This window comes from Bubalus bubalis, chromosome 19 (genome assembly GCF_019923935.1).
Source record: "Bubalus bubalis isolate 160015118507 breed Murrah chromosome 19, NDDB_SH_1, whole genome shotgun sequence".
NCBI classification, from domain to species: domain Eukaryota; kingdom Metazoa; phylum Chordata; class Mammalia; order Artiodactyla; family Bovidae; genus Bubalus; species Bubalus bubalis.
The window spans coordinates 7656319-7673576 of record NC_059175.1 but is presented as its reverse complement, the minus strand read 5'-3'; the positions used below and the strand labels follow the sequence as shown (position 1 = coordinate 7673576).

Sequence of the window (17258 nt, the reverse complement as noted above, 5' to 3'; positions counted from 1 at the left end):
GATAATGCTGTTTTTAAGAATTTCTGCTTCCAGATGGTTACAGGTTATAGGTTGGTTTAAAATCAGTGATGGATACATTAAACGTACTACTCTAGGTAAAGTGAAAGTGAAAGTCGCTCAGTTGTGTCCAACTCTTTGTGACTCCATACACTATACAGTCCATGGAATTGTCCAGGCCAGAATACTGGAATGGGAAGCAATTTCCTTCTCCAGGGGATCTTCCCAACCCAGGGATCAAACCCAGGTCTCCTGCATTGCAGGCAGTTCTTTACCAGCTGAGCCACCAGGAAAGCCCAGGAATACTGAAGTGGGTAGCCTGTCCCTTCTCCAGCAGATCTTCCTGACCCAGGAATCGAATCAGGGTTTCCCGCATTGCAGGTGGATTCTTTACCAGCTGAGCTACGGGAAGTCCCTACTCTAGGTAAAAGGGATATGATTTTTTAAAGATGAATCATAAGGCCATATGCCACAATCAGAGAAAATCTCCATTTCTTATCCTTATCATGGTTGTACTTAAACTTTCCTGGGCACTTAAGGGTGTGCCTTATTTCTTAAGACCTTGGATTAAACAAGTCACAAGCCCAGTTCATCACTGAGCAATGCCCGACTCCCATGTGCTGACTTGGTGTGGTAGCTGACCGATATGAATGAAGGGGTGGGCTTCCTGATGGAGTTGGTGGTGTCTGTTCTGCTCACCAGGATCTAGCAAAGGGCTTGGCATATAGCAGGCACTCAAAAAATGCTTGAATGAATGAGGGGTGTATCCTAAGACTTTAAGGAGTCACACCTCCCAGATATCACTTTTGTAACTCTCCTGCATATAAGGAAGGGAAAAATGTTTTCTGGCTAAGTAAGTTGATTCACATGTATATACACATATATTCATATATTCATTTATGCATATATATGTAGATACATATATTCATTCATATGTGTATATATACATTTATACATATGCATATATATGTTTTCTGGATAAGGGACTTCATTTTCTTAACCCTCTTGGCTTTTAAAACAAATTTTATCAATAATATTGGAGGATAGTTTACATTTTGCAAGGCAGACTCATTTTGACCAACACATAAATTTTTCATAACTTCTAACTAGTTACCATGCTCTTATGTCACCAAGATATGTAAGTACATATTGTGTATATTGTTATATCTTTTTTCATTAAAAAACAAAAACAAAAACTGGAGCAGTTGCTTCACGTGGCGAGACACTGGATTTTATCGGAAAACATTTCTAGTGTAACAATCATTAAGATTAAGTGCCAAGTCCTGGCCCAGTTGCTTCCTGGCTATAAGATCTTCTGGGCAAGTTATTTTTGTTCTGATGCCACAGTTTTAATTTCTAAAATGAGACATGGTAGTCCCCAAACTCATTGGCTTGTTGCCATGGTTGAATTAGATAGTGTATGATAAGGCTTCTACAACAACGTCTGAACATACTAAATTCTCAGTAAAAGTTGACTTTCATGCGTGTTTGTGAACAGATTTCCATGTATAGAGAGTAGGTTGTATGTACATATTTGAAAAAGAAATTACAGTTGGTCTGGACAAATGAAGCTGTAGGCAAAAGATAAAATCTTGGTGCTGTAAACAATTCCTTGAAATTTCTAGTAAGTTTCTAGACTTTCTCTAAGAACAGTTTATAGTAGTTGAGGTAACATTGCCTGCAGCCTAGAGACTTGTAATAGAACTTCTCTACAAACATCAGTGTTCAGGGACAGCACTTTTTCTTTTTGGTCCTCTGATTAAATAAGTTCCACGCTCTTGTTTTCTAGTTTGCAGATCCTTTCTTCCACTTGATTTAGTTTACTGTTGAACTCTTGAAGTTTTAAATGTCAGTTGTGTTCTTCAGCTCTGTTATTTCTGTTTGGTACTTTTAAACATTTTCTTTCTTTTGGAACTCTCATTTTGTACATGTATTACTGTCCTGACCTCGCTGAGCATCTTTGTTATTTTGAACTCTCTCACAGATAAATCACTTATTTCCATTTCATTAAGATTAGTTTTTGGAGATTTATCTTTTTTTTTTGATGTTATTATTATGTTTCTTCATTTCCCTTGACTCTTTTGTTTTCTGTGCATCAGATAAAACAGCCACCTCTCCCAGTCTTGACAGACTGCTCTTGCGTAGATGAGCCTAATCAATCATCCCAGCCTAAGCTCCTGGTTGCCTCTTAAATCTTTGTGATAGTCCAAGTTACTGTTTTGTTCTTGGTAGTTCCCAGTAGTTGAGCGTGTGCCAAGACGGGTCAGTGCCCTAAAGGGGAGGATCTCAGCACCTAGACGCAGGGCGACTAGAAGGCATGAGCTGGGAAAGCATGCAATCAAATCCCTTCCAGGGAAAGACTGGAAGATGAGTGTTTTTAGCTTGCTCTTCTGTAAAGAACCCTAGGGGGATTGTTGCAGCCAGTGCTTATGTGCACACCCATTAACAACCGCTGCTTTATCCACTACAATCCTGTGGGACTTGTGAATGCAAGCCCCATTGCCCATCAGTGCCTGGTGATCTGGGACCTGTTGCTTGAGTCATAGCCATAAAAGCAGTTCCTTTCAGAGAGACGCTGGTGACCTGGCTTTACTGTTGGAGTGGGACTGGAGCAAAGGAATAAAGGAATTGCCAAGTGGCTTCCTTGGGGTCCAGGGAGAATCACAGCCAGCCCCTCAATACATGCTAATGAGAAGCTAGACCATTGGGCAGCAGCTTATAAAATATACAGTCAAATCTCTTCCTGGGAAAGACTGGGTGTTCTTGCCTGCTCATTCTACACTGATCCCTGGGGGACAGCCATGGTATGTGCTTATGTGCCCATCTTAGAGCTGCTGCTTTAATTGCTACGGTCCTGTGAGATTCATGAATATAAGTCATATAAGCGTTCAGAGATAGATATTTTGGGGGCCCATCCCTCAGGTGGGAGCCTTAAAAGTTGGAGTGTTATATGTACAGTGAAAACCCTTGAATCCTCAGGGAAAAGTTGGAAGTTGGGTGTTCCCTTCTGACTGTATGGGGCTGTGCTGGGGTGGGGTTAGTGGCAAGAGTTTGTCTCAGCCTTTCCTGCCCATCTCAGTGTATTTTCTCTTTCGCCTTATGTGTAGGAGGCACTGGGGTAGTTACTGGATTTCTCTCAGTAGGAATTGCTCTGTGTGTAGCTGTCCATTTCCATGGGAGGAGGGTGGTTCAGGAGTCTGCTGAGTCACATTTCTGATCCTTCTCCTTCAGTGTAGTAGAGTTATGATCCAAGATGTTTAGAATATCTTACGTGATCAGTGCTTCTCTTTTCTTTCTCTGTAAGCAGAGTGATTTGAATTTATTTTTTATTTTTCATTGATTTACTCACATTAAGGCCATTAATTTCTCAAAAAGTGTTGAAAATAGAATGACTTTATATTACAATTACAGAGAGTTTGCAGATCAAATGTACTTTATTGTAAGAATTATTTTCTTTTAGTTATTGTAGAATTAAAATATTAGTACTTGATACTGTCCAGTATTTTCAGCAAAGTCAATGCAGCTTTTTTAGCATCCATGTTTTATTAGTGTTGCTTGTCTTTGAGACAGATAAATTACATTAGCAAAGTAAGGAGTAAACTGTGGCATGGAGCACACTGAAGTTTAACCATGTGTTAATGGTAGGGGCATCATGAATGGAAAACAGGTTTCTTCCTCTAGTAACTATTTCCCCTATGACCTACCCAAAAGCTCTTTGATACTGTACTGTTAACATTTATTTAAAATCCTGTGTATGTATTTATGCTTTTTAGGGGGGTACAGAGGATGCTGGGCTTCCCAGGTGGTGCTAGTGGTGAAGAACCCATCTGCCAATGCAGGAGACATCAGAGACATGGTTTCGATCCCTGGGTCAGGGAGATCCCCTGGAGGAGGGCATGACAACACACTTCAGTATCCTTGCCCGGAGAATCCCATGGAGAGTCAGGCATGACTGAAGTGACTTGGCACTCACTCACAGAGGATGTTAAGGAATGAGTAAAATTGATTTCTGTCATGATTTTGCCATGGATGAGCCTGATGCAAGCCTTACCGTGCAGCACGACTGTATTTCCTCACATTTGATTATAAATCTATTATTTTTCTCTTTTCAAACACTAAATAAGAGTTATTAGAGAGACCCGAGAACCTGTAGGAGGGCCAGAGTCTGAGTTGTCGTGTCTTATAAAGCGAGGCAGAGCCTTTCCTTAGCCTGCATGTTACCCGCCATTCCTCATCATGCAACTCAGTTATTCTCCTAGGGAAGCAAATAGCCTGTGTTTTATTGAATTTGGTGCCATAAATAAAATTGGATTTCTGTCTCATAAAATTAAACCCATTCTTTCTGAGAAATAGCTTTTGTGATTAAAGCTTCTACAGGGTCTCAGGACCTCACATTTATAGTAAAACTTTAGTAATATAATAACCAATAAAACGTCACATTTAATTTTTTTGGTTCTGGATTTTTAAATTGTTTTTTGGACAGAAATCTTTTCTCAGAGATTGGCATAATTTTGACAATTAGGTTAACTGGCTTGAAATACTCTTTTATTTTAAATTCTGCTGGTGGTCAGATAACTTGAGTTGCAGGCTTCCCTTTCTGCTCAAATTACTTCTTTTCACTTGTGTGTCCAGCAGCCTGACATGGCTGCAAATACCAAACTTGCCATCACCAACCTTGGCAGCAGTGGGGAGGCTGCCATTTGAGTAAAGATCCCAAAGGGACTGCAGATGCCGTCTCAGAGGACTGACGGCCTTGCTCCTGGGAACATAGCGCCTCTCCTGATCTATGGAGGTAGGTAGAGCTTGTCTTGGGTATGCATTTTTTTCTTTTTATTTGGCTGCACCAGGCCTTCGTTGCAGCACGTGGGATCTTCAGTTGTGGTATGTGGGATCTCGTCCCTGACCAGGGATCACACCTGGGCCCCCTGCATGGGGAGCGCCGAGTCTTAGCCACTGGACCACCAGGAAAGTCACCTGTGCGTTCTGATTTAAGGAAGGAAAAGCCCATTTACTTTTAAAAAGTCATATAAAACTCTCTCACACAGCATATGTAGACATTTACAAATCAATTTGTAGTAACAATTTTCAGATTCAAGACATTTGTTGCCTAAGTAAATTGTTGTTTGTGAAAAATGGGTTTGGACTTTTCTTCAGGTCTCTAGGTAAAAGTACTTCATTTGTTCAAAGATCTCCTTATAGGCAGAAGTTCTTTGCTGTGGATGAGAACTCTTTATCAATTATACCAATTGTGAAAACATAACAACCTGTTTTTTCAGCTTTATTGGGATATAACTGATGTATGTTGTTAGTTATGTTTGTGTACACATGTTGATTAGATGCATTGATATATTGCACGTGATTACCGCTATAGCATTAACACCTACTTCTCATCGCATAATTACCATTTCTCTTTTTTTCCTGTGGTAAGAACATTTAAGAAGGGTGGCACCATGAATTGAATCTGTAGGACATATACATTAAAATTTTTAATGAAGCAAAGAAAATATGTCAGACTGCTTTATTAAGTTTAAAGAGTTAAACTTTGTCCCTACCTTTACAGCTGATTCTGTAAGTGGAAGAAGTTTTCAGGGTGAGCTGATTGAGCTTTTGCAGCTTTTTTTTGCATGGCTGTCTTGGGTATAAACATAGCCAATGTATTTTGAGAGCTGGTTTCTCATTCTGTAGTTTTATGGTTGGCTGGAGAGCTGTCTCCAAAGAGAAGCAATGGATGAAATTGGTAGGACCCGCTGACAAGGGCTTAGAGAATTTTTTTGTTTTAGTAATAATTCCAAAGACTATTATTTTAATGATTAATTCCAAAGATCAGATCAACACTGTGTACCTTTCCTTGCAAGTGGAGTTATAGTAAACAGAACAGACTTAAATCTAGAAGTTAGAGAAATGGTACACTGGTTGCAGAATACATGTTGCAAGGGCCAGGCCAAGTATTGGGTTGGCTAAAAATTCATTTGGGTATTTCCCATAAGTTTACAAGTGAACTTTTTGGCCAACCTAATAGTATCTGTCTTGTGTGAAAACAAGTCATACTGTAATGAATGGTGACTTAAAGGAGAAATAGAAGCCTCAATGGGGCCACAAGTTTAATGGTGAGGTACTGCTGTTACTAAGAAGAGTGGTTAGCATGATGCTCTACCTTATTAATAGCGTCTTTATAAATTCCCTTTGAAGGAGAATGTTTGTTTTTCTCTATTTTACAACTTAATGGGGGATAAAAGGAGAAGAAATGTAGACAACCAGAAGGGCTTAGGAAAAAAGTTTATAATGGAGTAGGGGTTATTCAGCAACCCTTGTTGTTTAGCTGCTCGGTCATGTCTGACTCTTTTGCAACCTCATGGACTGTAGCCCACCAGGTCCTCTGTCCATGGAATTTCCCAGGCAAGAATACTGGAGTGGGTTGCCATTTCCTTCTCCGGGGGATCTTCCTGACCCAGGGATAGAACCCCCATCTCCTGCACTGACGGGCGGGTTCTTTACCACTGTCACACGTGTCTTAATTGTTTAGTGTTCTTTGCTGCTGCTGCTCCTGCTAAGTCGCTTCAGTTGTGTCCGACTCTGTGCGACCCCAGACGGCAGCTCACCAGGCTCCCCTGTCCCTGGGATTCTCCAGGCAAGAACACAGGAGTGGGTTGCCATTTCCTTCTCCATTAGTGTTCTTTAAGGAGTTTAAAGAACCATCATATAATATTGCTTATCTGCAGGAAATGCTGTTAAGTGAGGATTAGCAGTTCGTTATGAAAGACTCAGTGGGAACTGCCAATTTTCTGTGCCACCTACATCTTGCTTCAAGCCACATACCCGGAGCATCCCCTCTTTCTAGGCAACAAGAGAAGGGAATTTGAGGGCCAGCAGTGTTTGACAGAGGGAGATATCTGTTTATCTCTCCTTGAATAGACAAAAGAGATCTGTAACCAGTAAGAGGCAAGGCTTGTTTAACACTAAAACAGAGCTTGTTTAGCGTTTGAATACAGTCTGCCAGCTCTAGAAATTGAAAGAAAATAAAGTGAGGCTCAGGAGCAAGGCCCTGTTGGTGGGCTGCCACCTGGGTACCAGGTTTTATTAGTAAAGGGGATGAATTAGAAGACTTGCTTGCTGTCCCACAGACGTTGTGAAATGTCAGCTTTGTCTCTCTGCCCTAAATGCTCTGTCCCGGACAGAAAGTTTGAGATAACATCAGCTGATGTCCTACCAGTGGGCAGGAAGCCTATAAAGGACATATTTATCACAAAATACAAGTTTGTAGGTTTAAAAAAATTTGGAAGGGTTTTAAAATTAATGCATCATGGGTGCTGACTAATTCTGGGATATATGTTTTTCCTGGAAATCTTGGCATTTTTCAAGCAGTTCTGTGTATACACTCAGTATTACTTTCTAGCCTTCTGGCATTTCTGATAGTACCTGGTGGAACAGACATCTCCACACTTTCTCTTCTGACATTTAAATCTGGTATTATATTCCTTCAGTTGCTGAGGTAACACACTGGATAACTGCTAGTGGTGGAGAGAATGATCTTTAAGACAGGTCCCAGGGTAAATGGGTAAAATTGTTTCATAATACTTAGCCATGTACATGCACACAAATGTGTATCATTTGTGAAGTTTTAAAACCCTTAACCTAAAGCTGGTTTCTCTGCCTTTCATCTCTCTTTTTTTTTTAACCTTGTCATTTTTAAAGAATAAATTTTTTTGGCGGTAAAGAATTTAACACAGAATTGACCTCTTAAAGAAAGGCCCTTTTCCCCCTTTGAGTCACTTGGACTTTTCCTGCAGTTGAGTCAGTCAACTCTTATTAAGCACATTCTTATTAAGCACTTACTAAGCACAACTTATTAAGCACAGTGTTTAAGGCACTGTATTTTAAAGAAGAAAAAGCAGCTTAAACTTTTCCTTAAAAATTAAGCTTCCTACAGGACACCAGTGGCCCTGAGACTAGGGTAGAGAATGATATATTTATTCTCACTTCTGAGAAATAGAAAATAGGGTTCTCTTCAGGTTATTTTCTGGTCATTTTCTCCTACTTTCAAAATTTTCAAGGAAAAAACAATGTAAGTGGAAGCTTTTATTTTCAAACGCCCATCCCTACTGTGCTTCCCAAAGGATTCAAGGCAGTGGAAGGTTTTGAAATTCATCTCTGGGTGGCAGTGTTTCATTCCTGGCTTTTCTCTTTTGGGAAGCCTTCAAATGTGTGGGGCAGTTTGGGGTTGCACACGGGAGACTGAAACTGAATTTGAAAATGACTGCAGCCAAGTATTCTCTTAATGCTTATCTTGAGTAAAAAAAGTTAAACTTTTTACTGTTTTCATAGATTTCGTTAATAGAATTTGAATACTGGCAGCTTTTTGGCTTAGACATTAAAGAATCTGCCTGTAATGCAGGAGACCCTGGTTTGATCCCTGGGTCAGGAAGATCCCCTGGAGAAGGAAATGGCTACCCACTCCAGTATTCTTGTCTGGAGAATCCCATGGGAAGAAGAGCCTGGCGGGCTACAGTCCAAGGGGTCACAAAGAGTTAGACGCAACTGAGCGACTAATACTTTCACTTTCAACTTTCAATGTACTACTTTATTTAAAAATTAAATCAAATATTGGTTAAAAAGTTCCAAATGCTTGGAGCTTAAAAAGGCTGATGGTTGAAGATGGGTGGGTGAGGTCTGGCATGGGGGGTGGGTAGCAAGCTGGAAGTGGTGGGGTGCTCTTAGGGAAGTGGTCAGACCTGTGTCTTAGAACAGTGGCCCCTTTGCTGGGCCCCAGTGAACTTTACAAGGCTTTGTCTTGATTCTTTCAAATATGGGTCATGATGTGGGCACAAGTCTGTATAGCCCTCAGGTCTTCTGTCTTTCTACCCCGGGTTTTCTTTCATAGTGATTCTTACACACCCACTTTCTGTTCCCCATACCTGGAGCTGTAGCAGCTTTTGTTTTGCAGATTTGTCATGAGAGAGTGCGTGTGTGCACACACACTTGTGTGTGGACACAGACGGCCTTCTGGAGAGTGGGGTGCATGCCTGAGCTCTTAGGGTTGGTGAGGCTTAGTTTCCTGCCGCTTGCTCTTCCCCACTCTCAATCTGTTGATGTATCCAAGTTCTGTCTTTCTGCTCTTCTTTGCTTGGGTTTGTCTTCTTTTATCTCATTATCTTTGCTGAAGAGCCAACTCATTGGAAAAGACCCTGATTCTGGGAAAGACTGAGGGCAGGAGGAGAAGTGGGAGACAGAGGATGAGATGGTTGGATGGCATCACTGACTCAATGAACGTGAGTTTGAGTAAACTCTGGGAGATACTGGAGGACAGAGAAGCATGGCATGCTGCAGTGCATGGGGTCGCAAAGAGTTCGACAGGACTGCGCGTCTGAACTGCAACAGTGGGAAGTGTAATAGTTAGGAACTTGAGTTGTGGAAGTAGAAGAATCTGGGTTCAGATTCTTGATGCTCCATTTACTACCTGAGTGAGTTTGGGCAGTTGCATAATTGTGCCAAGCTTCTTTTTCTGCCCCTACCTTGTGCAGTGCTAGTCAGGAATTGATGAGATGAAGTATAGCAAATGTTAGAGGGAAACAAGAAGTGTAAAGTCCTTGTAGTCATTGGCACCTAGCAAGGATGAGATAAAAGTAGATGTGGTGACTGATTCTCATTCATGCCTAACAGCTGCCATCTGGACTTCTAATTAACTTTTTCTGAACTTCCATCCTCACTCTCATCCCAGGTAGACTTCATTTTATATATTGGTGTTCTGTTTGGGTTACCCCATTTATCTTCTCCTTCTCTCATCAGAATATCCCTTCCTAAGTCTGCCCCTGTCCTGAAGGAGGGGATAAGATCTCCCACTAAAGTTGCAGCTCATAGCCACCAAATTGAATATTTCTCCATGTGGGCTTGGATCTGTGGCTTCCAGGGCAAGGCAGATGTGTGGCCAGTTTCCTGGTTGTGTTTAAATTCAAAATCTCAGTGCAAACTTCAAAAGGCCATTTCCAAGATATGATGAGTCTATGCTTTTCCTTCTTGTCAATAATAAATTAGATTGTGGTGTATTTTCATTTGTCTTTCAAACAGAACAGGGTTCCTGGAGGGTCACTTGGAAGGGTGCCTGGGAATTCCAGAGGCTCCCCTGTGGTGTGAGGGGAGAGCAGAAGAATGCCCAATGTATCGTAGGCTGTCAACAAATATCAACTGAATGAATGAGTGGTAGATGGAAATCAGAGCCTTGAAGAAATATCAACAAATGTAAAAAGTCTGTTGCACAGGCTGGAAAAGCAAGTATGACATAATTACTGCTTACGGCACCTGATGACCGCCTGCTGCCCAAGCCGTGGGATTGACGCACATTTTTCTTAATGGCACATCTGGTGTCCTACACTGATGCAATTATAGTGCCTCTTAAGCAGATAACTAGTTCCCTTAAATTATGATGTTTAATTATAACCAGAGGGAGACTGCTTTCGAATATACATAGATCTATTTAGCGAGTGTTTATTATATTTTTGTATTAAAAAGACCAGACAAATATGTATGCCTGGTAAGTCCCCCAATATAGGCTTTCTTAGTTCTAGAGAACCCTGTCTCATATCTTATTTTCGTTACAGCCCCCTGACAATCTTGGATACTAGGCTGAGCAGATATTCCTTTCCTTTTACAGATGAAGCAACTTAAGATTTGAGAATTCAGTGGTCTTCCCAGAGCTGCATCACTGTAGGTGTTCAACTCCAGGTCTCTGACCTCTTTAATCCAATCCCTTTGCACTAGACAGGGTTGAGTCTGGTCTTCATATCTTGTGTCGGTGCCCATATTGTACAAGTCAGTCTGGGAATGTCCTCAGATTGTGAAAGCCAGAGATGGGATTGCCATTGTTGAGTTCTGATAAGGATGTTTTAGTGTTTCAGCTGATTTAGTACTAGTCCCACAACGTAAATATAGTCAACCTCTATGAGATACAAAATCTATGAAGTGCATTCCAGGACTGTGTATCAAAATGTGAATTTTCTGGAATGATTGTGTGTGTGGTTGGTGTCTTCCCAGATTTTCAGTCAGGGGTTGTTATGATCTGAGTATCTCAAATGTGTCTGATACAGAGTAGATGTTTTAGGAAGCTGCTGCTGCTGCTGCTAAGTTGCTTCAGTCGTGTCCGACTCTGTGCGACCCCATAGATGGCAGCCCACCAGGCTCCCCCGTCCCTGGGATCCTCCAGGCAAGAACACTGGAGTGGGTTGCCATTTCCTTCTCCAATGCGTGCAAATGAAAAGTGAAAGTGAAGTCGCTCAGTCGTGTCCGACTCTTAGTGACCCCATAGACTACAGCCCACCAGGCTCCTCTGTCCATGGGATTTTCCAGGCAAGAGTACTGGAGTGGGGTGCCATTGCCTTCTCCTTTAGGAAGCTAAAACCTGCCATTATGCTTTTTCAGTCCTCTTCTACCTTTTAGCTTTATGATCCCACCATGCCTGCCATGTTGGTCTTGTGCTCCACGGGACGTCGTGTTTCCATATCTTTCCCATGAGTGTGTTTATATTTGCAGTTCCTATCCTAGACTCAGTAAGCTCCAGTCTTCTGTGTGGAAGGTGGATTTGTTTATACACACACCAAAGCCCTGATTAGACTCCCCAAGTGGAAGATGCCATAATATGCAATCTCTCCTCCCTTTCTCATTGAGAGTCCTGAAAAATATCAGAGATTGTGTGTGGTGCTCTCTGTGTAATTTTTGCTAATAGTTTTTTATTCTTTTTATGCTCATCATTTTATAAACATCTATAAATTTTCAAATCGTGATACATGATGTAGGTTGATTAACCTGTAATTAACTTTGTAGGTCAGATAGTTTGTTTATTTCTGTTCACACTTTCCTAGAGCTGTAGCTACCAGATAGGATTTCATGGGCAAGATATTTATTTTATTGCAAACTAAAATGGGCTGGCGCTGCTTCTGCTTTGTGTCCGTGGGTCCTGGCGTATGGTAGTCTTTTGCTTCAACGTTTGTCTGCTCCGTGACTTAGATGCATAAATTAAAACTTCTGTGAATATATATGTGGCTTTGGAAACCAGAGTAGAACTTATTTAATTTAATTTATTTATTTGAACATTGAGGAAAACTTTTATTTATTTATGTATTTTTTTAAATTTAAATTTATTTATTTTAATTGGAGGCTAATTACTTTACAATATTGTATTGGTTCTGCCACACATCACCATGAATCTGCCACTGGCATACACGTGTTCCCCATCCTGAACCCCTCTCCCACCTCCCTCCCGGTACCATCCCTCCGGGTCATCCCAGTGTACCAGCTCCAAGCATTCTGGTATCAAACCTGGACTGGCGATTCGTTTCTTATATGATATTATACATGTTTCCATGACATTCCCCCAAATCATCCCACCCTCTCCTTCTCCCACAGAGTCCAAAAGACTGTTCTATACATCTGTGTCTCTTTTGCTGTCTCACATACACTTTGGAAACCAGAGTAGAACTTACTTTAATCGATAGGATTTATGTGAATTAAAAAATATATTTTGTTCATAAGCTTATAGGATTGAATAATTTTAGTGGCTCTACTCAGGAGTTATAAAACATTGGTAAACTCTAGAAAAGAGAAAGACTTCTGAACCCTACATAGTAGAAGGACTTGTTCAAAGATATTTGCTCCTAGATTATTGTCCCCACCACAGGTTTAATATTTTGCTTAATGTTTAAGGCTGTGTCTTGGTGTAGCAGCAAGTGATGTAGGTTAAAAATAGCTTATAAAAGTCAGAAGTATTTTTCGGTCTCATTCAGTGGTGAAATTTTTTAGTTAATGACCTCTTTAAAAAAATTTTTTTTATTGGAGTATAGTTGATTTACAATGTTATGTTATTTTCTGCTGTACAGCAAAGTGAATCAGCCATATGTATGCATATATCCCCTCTTTTTTGGATTTCCTTCCCAGAGATGATTGGGAATACAGTGGAATAAACAGGAGACATAGATCTGGATTTTGTTTACCAGATATTTATTTAAAGTAGCAGATCTCAGCTCTGGCTTTGAATGGTTATAGGATCCCTTTGGAATCTTTAGAAGAGATGGCTGCTTGAGCTCAGCCCCAGAATTTTAATTGTTCTGAGGAAGGCCTTGAACACAGCTAGCTATGTGGGTGAATGGGGAGAGAGAGGAAGAGACCTACAGACGTCACTGAGCCCCAGTAATACCAGTGCCCCTCATTCCGGCCTAGCCACATTCATCTCTTTACCCTCAGAGGTGTTATTAGGTAACTGTTATCTTATTTTTTCTCATAGTTTTACCACCCGTGTATTGGTATATAATATAAGGTTTAGTTTTCACTTTTTAAAAAACTTCATATTAATTAAAACTTATTTGTGTATTCTTTTGTGACTTCCCCCCTCAGCATTATATTTCTTAGTTTCTTCTCTATTAGCATGCAATTCATTTTTATTGTTAGAATATTAGTGTTTGATTATACTGTAATGACTGAGCGACTTCACTTTCACTTTTCACTTTCATGCACTGGAGAAGGAAATGGCAACCCGCTCCAGTGTTCTTGCCTGGAGAATCCCAGGGATGGGGGAACCTGGTGGGCTGTTGTCTATGGGGTCGCACAGAGTCAGACACAACTGAAGTGACTTAGCAGCAGCAGCATACTGTAACTTATCCTATTATGGATGGACATTAAAATCATTTCTATTTTTGATCATTTACATTTTTATGCATGCTTCCTGGTGCATACAAAGCACAGTCCTCACTGGGGTTTAAACATAGGAGTGGAATCACTTAGCCATATGATATTAGTGTCTTCAAATTTATTAGATTATGCCACTGTGTTTCCCAAAGTGGGTGTGCCAATTCACATTTCCTCTAGCAGTGCACGTGAGTTCCTAAGCGCATGATAATTTATTTTTCATTCTTCCAACCTGAATTTCCTGCTACCTTAGAAGCACAGTCAGACCTCGTGTGATCATGGCCCCGAGTTTGGAGTGAACAGTCTACAAAAGCACCCTCCTTTAGTAACAAGCAAACTGGTCACCTGTGCTCTTGTGCCTCGGGTGCTCTGGTGTGTGATCTGTGTTGCAGATCTGTTATCTGTAATCTGTGCTGTATTTCATAGATCCCTGATCTCCAAAAAGCCAAAGCAAGGATGAATCTTCCTAGGACCTTGGGTCTTTGATGTGAGAGGCTCATTTGCCAGGAAGAGAAACTGAGGTGTGGCAGAGAGGCAAGGGTGGGCTTCATGCCTCTCGCCTTGTCTGGGGCAGATGTGCCCCCCTTTATGCCGTGATGGGACTGTTGATTGAATGTCACAGCCTGCTGTTCATTTTGTGTCTGAGTGATCTTGCTCCCAGGATGTTACAGGTCACATCTTTTAATGTTTTCCATTAGAGCAATTATTAGTAATTCTGCTTTAGTTATATTAGATCAAATAACTCTGGGCACCAACTAAACAGGAAAAGACAAATTTATCTGGTTAAAAAAAAAAACAGCCCTTCATTTTAATTAAACTCTCCCATGTCTGCCAAATTGCAGAACCTCTTTCCACAGCTTGTTTTCCTGACCCCTGTTAAGAATCTGAAACTCTGTAACAAGCAGAATTATTTATATATGTCATGATGTTTCCTATTTCAAGCTCTTTGCTTGATTCTGGGCTCTGAACATCTATATTCACTGCGAAAGCTTGTTCTGAACACATTTTGGGCAGCGTTTGGTTTCCTTCAAACATCAGAAGTGCTTCTCTCCCCCTGCCTTCCCGCTTTCCCAGGAAGCAGGTGGATCCAGAGGGACACAGTGGCTACAGTGAGCGCCCAGTCCTGCAGATCTGCTGAGCACAGCGTGCGGGAGTGAGACGTCCTGGGACCCTTTGCCGCAATGCTTACACCGGCACACACCTCTCCTCGAGCAACAACATGCAGAGAAACTGTCTGGGACTAAATGTTACTTGGGTGCGTGCGCATTTGGGACAGTTTCTGGACGAAAGATACAGAGACCAAAAAACCCAACTGCCACTTTGAAGAGGCTGGAGCAAAAGCAGAATACTGCGCCTGCCTCCTGCACTCAACGCCGGCTGAGGGGTGGGCAGACCGCCTAAGCCACCCATCCAGCCATCCTCTGAACACATCCCCACCCTCGCCCCGTATAAGGAACAAGCTCTACCCCGCTCAGGAAAGGAGCAAGCAAGGGAACCTGTTGTTTATTCTCGCTCCCCTCTGCTGGCAGCAGGGGCCCCAGAAAAGCCTTGCCTGAATTTCTTGTCTGACTTTTAGTCAATTTCTATTGATTGGGGGAGGCCAGGAGCTTTGGCTGGTAACAGATAGAGCTGGAAAGGAGAGAACAGGGGGCTGGTCTAATGAACAGGCCTGGCAGATTCTGCTGGCGGAGGAAGCAGGTTCTCTCCACACTCACACCTCAGTCAGGTTGGGTACAGTGAACTACAGGCAGGTTTGAGGGTATTTTAGGGCCTTGCTCCAGGCAGCACCATTTAAATGGTTGACACCACACTGCCTTTATCAGTGCTACGATTTTAACAGGGAACACGAAAATTTTAGATGTTCCCTTTTGGTCATATTTTTCTTGGAAAAAAAAAATTGTATCCCATATAAGCATGGGCATTTCTCACCAGGTTCAGACCGTGAGCTGTGACTGAGCGATCCCGTCCGAGTGTGGCTGCCTATCGCTGCATGCTGACTGGCACCCTGGGCAGTGTACTTGTGTGTGTGTGTGTGTGTGTGTGTGTGTGTGTTTATGTGTATGTGTTGTCACCTGATCCTGACAAGTCTCTTCCTGATTATTATTAAGAAGGAAAAAAAGTGTCAATGTTACCAAACGTGCCTTGTTGGGAATCAGTTAAGAGTAAAGAAACCTTACTTTCTAATTAAGTGGGTTTAAAAGTCAAAAAGTTAAAGGATAAAATAAAGATAAGTTCTCTGGTAGTCTTTGAAAGACAGCAAGTATATTAAGCTTGGCTGGTGGGCGTGCGCTGCTTTGTCTGTTTACAGATGTTTCAGATCTCATTTTACTTGGAGTGGGAGGGAGGGTCTGTGCTGTGTCACACAGATACACGTACAGTGAAGTTTGTGATGTTGGCACATTGGAACTATAAGGCTTTATGCTCACTGATCTACATGTAGAAATAGTGTAAACCAATTAAAAATGGAAGCTAAACCGTTTTCTTTTGCAGCCATGTGCAGTGGAGTATTCCCTTCTGATTGTTTCACGTTAGAGTCTTGTTGGATGCTGGCTTCAGCAGCACAGCCTGCTGGTAAGGCCCGGCTGGGTTTAGGGCCCGAGGAGGGAGACCCCCCCGCCACCCCGCAGTGGGCCTTAGCATCAACCTGAAGAGGGAAGACATGGTTGGAATTTACTGAGAACTGGAAGTTTGCTTTAGTGAGGGTTTTCAAATGCAGAGGAGGAGTGATGGCAGAGGGGGTGGCAGGAAAGGGAGTTTGATTAGGATTGGATCAAGATCGTGGTAGAGTGGTTAAATATTGGTTTCAGGGCTTAAACTGTCAATGCTTTCTAATAAAGCATTGACATGCCTTGAAGGAAGGTCGTATGATGAATATTAAATCTTTGCCTAAGCGGGAGTCTTTCAGGACTAGTGAGGTTATGCTAATGAAGACAATGGAGTAGCAAAATCATGTTGGTGTAGACAGTAAGCTGGGTGGAGAAATCCGTAGGTTTTGTGTTCAGTGCCCCAGCTGTGTGGGAGTATGTAGTTCGGGTTCATAGATTTTAGTCAAGAGGTATTGATATCAGAGGAAGAACTAAGAATGATAGATGCTTCAAAGAGCATGTGTAGCCATGTATTAAAAGCTGACTGTCATGGGTACTCATCAGGGAAAGAGCCATTGGTCATTTATTCATTCAACAAATATTTATAGAGCATATAACTCGCCAGGCACTGTGCTAGGATTAAAGAGAGATAAGGTCCTGTCCTCTGGGACTTTCCACTCCAGGGTGAGGCAGCATCCTCTGGATCTCTTTCAGATTACAAACAGTCAGTAATATTGCTTAACTGGAGGGTATGTGCAACTCAGATCCTTACTGCATACTTATTCTGACAGATCTTGAATGTTAGCATTTTTGTGTTCAGTTTGTTTTAAGGTGTGTCTTGATGCCTATGGAGTTCATAGGCTTAGCTTTTCTAAATATAAGCAAGTATATTCTTTTACATGTTTCCAGTGTAATGTTTATCATGGGCCAGCTGTGTTCCAGGTACTGAGTTGTAGTAGAAATACGGTATACAAACTCTATACAAATTAGATGATTTAAACATATACA

At 41.6% G+C, this 17258-nt stretch overlaps 1 protein-coding gene across 10 annotated transcripts in view; it reads left to right on the top strand.

Annotated features, from left to right (window-relative positions):
* ARHGEF28 (Rho guanine nucleotide exchange factor 28) overlaps positions 1 to 17258 on the top strand; it is a 350788-nt gene that overhangs the window by 146693 nt on the left and 186837 nt on the right. The gene's annotated exons all lie outside the window — the stretch shown is intronic.